Raw genomic sequence first — 2450 nt, 5'->3', positions numbered from 1 at the left:
AACCTTTTTTCTGTCTTGTTGGTTTCATCATTTTTTTGCTGTGTTTTTTTTGTCATTTTTTTTCTTCTGTTTTTGTTTGATTTTTGCAGGAATTTACCCTTTATCTTATGTTGTGGTTTCATTTGAGACTGATGCGAACTGGAAATGGTTTATGGAGCAACTTAGGGGAGTGGTTTCTCATCAAAGACAACTTACATTTGTGAGTGATCGAGGTAGTCGTTTAGTCAACCAAATTCCCGTTGTTTTTCCAGGTGCATATCATGGGTGGTGTTACTGGCACATGACAAACAATGTTAATGCATGCTTGTCTAAGTCAGCGAAGACATATAACAATTATGTATTGAAGTTTTTTGAAAAATGTGCATATGCGAATACACATGTAGAGTTTAAGGAGAGTTGGGATGACTTGATGCTAGTTAAAAATCGGAAGTTACAAGAATATCTTAGTAGAGCTCCAGTTGATAAATGGGTTAGTTTTTTTTTTCGCGGGCTGTCTATATGGGGAGTTGTGCTCAAATGTTTCTGAATGTATGAATGGTTGGGTTAAGGAAGAGAGGGAGATGCCTATTGTTTTCATGGTTACGACCGAAGCTTATGGAAATGATGTGCACCCGTCGTGAAGAATCTGTGAAATCGTTCGATAGGCGAGGAGTTTTGTGTCCAAAAATGGAAACTGAACTCTATAACAATAAGATACATAGCCGTGATTACACTGTTACCAAGTCGTGAGAATTTGTGTATGAAGTTCATGCCTCATTAAAACAAAGGGTTGATTTGAAAGAAAAGACGTGCTCTTGCAACTGCTGGAAAATCAATGGCTTCCCTTGCGCCCATGATGTTAGGTGTATAATGGGGAATGGAGTAGATCCTTATGAATATGTCGAAGACTACTTCACCACTAAGTTCTATCGAGAGTCGTACTCACGACCAATCCATCCAGTTCACACAGTTGAAAGGCCTGCGACAATTTCACCCAAGTATGTTGTTCATGGACCTAAAGTTTTACCACAATCAGGACGTCCAAGTAAGAAGAAAAGGATTCCTAATACAGGTTCAATTCCCAAGAAGAATATGAGAACTTGCGGTGGGTATAATGAATTGAGTACTCATAATCGAAGGACGTGCCCTAAGAAGCAGATGTGAAGTTTTTTTGAGACTGATTTATTTTACTTTTAGTTCAGACTTCTTCTATTCTATTAGCATTTCGCATACAGTTCGTAAACTTCGAGTATCTGTTTTAGTTTAGACTACAATATGCTTTAGTCTACATTTTGAGAATTCATTTTGAGTATTTGACTGTTATTGCTCGTTTATCTTCTTGTCTACATTTTTTTACAGTTCAAACATGTTTGATTTCTACTTTTATTTTGTTTCATTTATATTAAGTTTTCCTTGAAGGTTCCACCTGCATTAGGTTGGAACCCTTTTTGGTTTCATCATTTCTACTGTTATTTTATAACCAAAACAGGTTGGAACTTTTTTTGGTAAGATCACTGCTTTTTGTAATTGTGCATTGTTGAGTTTTCCCAATTGTTTTCCTTTAACTTTGTTGTGTTATAAATTATTTCCAAGACTTGTTACCATTGCGTCGATTGTCGAAACGCTAGGCTATCCTTGGTGTGTTTTCTATTATAATTTAATACTTTAATGTAATTAGACTCCTTTACTTCAAAATACTTTAACGTTAAATTTTTAACAAGTCTTCGGAAATTTAACGTTAAATTTTTAACCAAGCCGTGGTATGACCCATTTTCCATCAAAATATGGTGGAACCCTTTTTGGTTTATAGGAAAAATTTACTGCTAAAGTGGATTTCATTAAAAAAAAATACTCTAATTGACACCATTCATTCAACATTTAAACCTTTTAAAAACTATTATAAGTTTACAAATACTCGATAGATTATACTGATTTTTATGTCTTTTGAAACCATTTCTGGAATATCAAAAGGAACTTTCACCATTCAACTTTGCTCTCATGCTTTCCACCCTTTCTGAAATATTCTCCTCATGAAACTTCATGCATCAAGGAGGATCTTACACGTCAACTTTGGTCTCATCTCATGCACCTTTTCTGAAATATCATCTCCAGGAAATGCCATGTTTCCCTTCAAGAGGTTGTTCATGTAATAGCAAACATGAAGACCACAATCATTCCTGAAACAACCAAAAAATGTCTCAATATTTAATATTTAAAACTTCCACAAATAAATAAATAAATTGTTTTACCGAACTTCCAAAACGTAAGTGATGATTGGTCTAGCTTACCATATTTGTTGACAATATGAAGGCGTGTGCATAATGTATGGTAGTGGCTGAGTTTTCTGCTCGTCACGGGGGAGTTTTGTATCGTGCTGTGAAAATGCTGATATTATTCTTTGTCTCATGCTTTCAGTACTTTTCCTGCATTCTTCTTCAGTGGAAGCCAAGGAGTTGTAGTAAGAAAATTGT

The sequence above is a fragment of the Papaver somniferum genome, chromosome 7, assembly GCF_003573695.1.
Source record: "Papaver somniferum cultivar HN1 chromosome 7, ASM357369v1, whole genome shotgun sequence".
NCBI lineage: Eukaryota > Viridiplantae > Streptophyta > Magnoliopsida > Ranunculales > Papaveraceae > Papaver > Papaver somniferum.
This window is presented reverse-complemented; position numbering follows the sequence as displayed.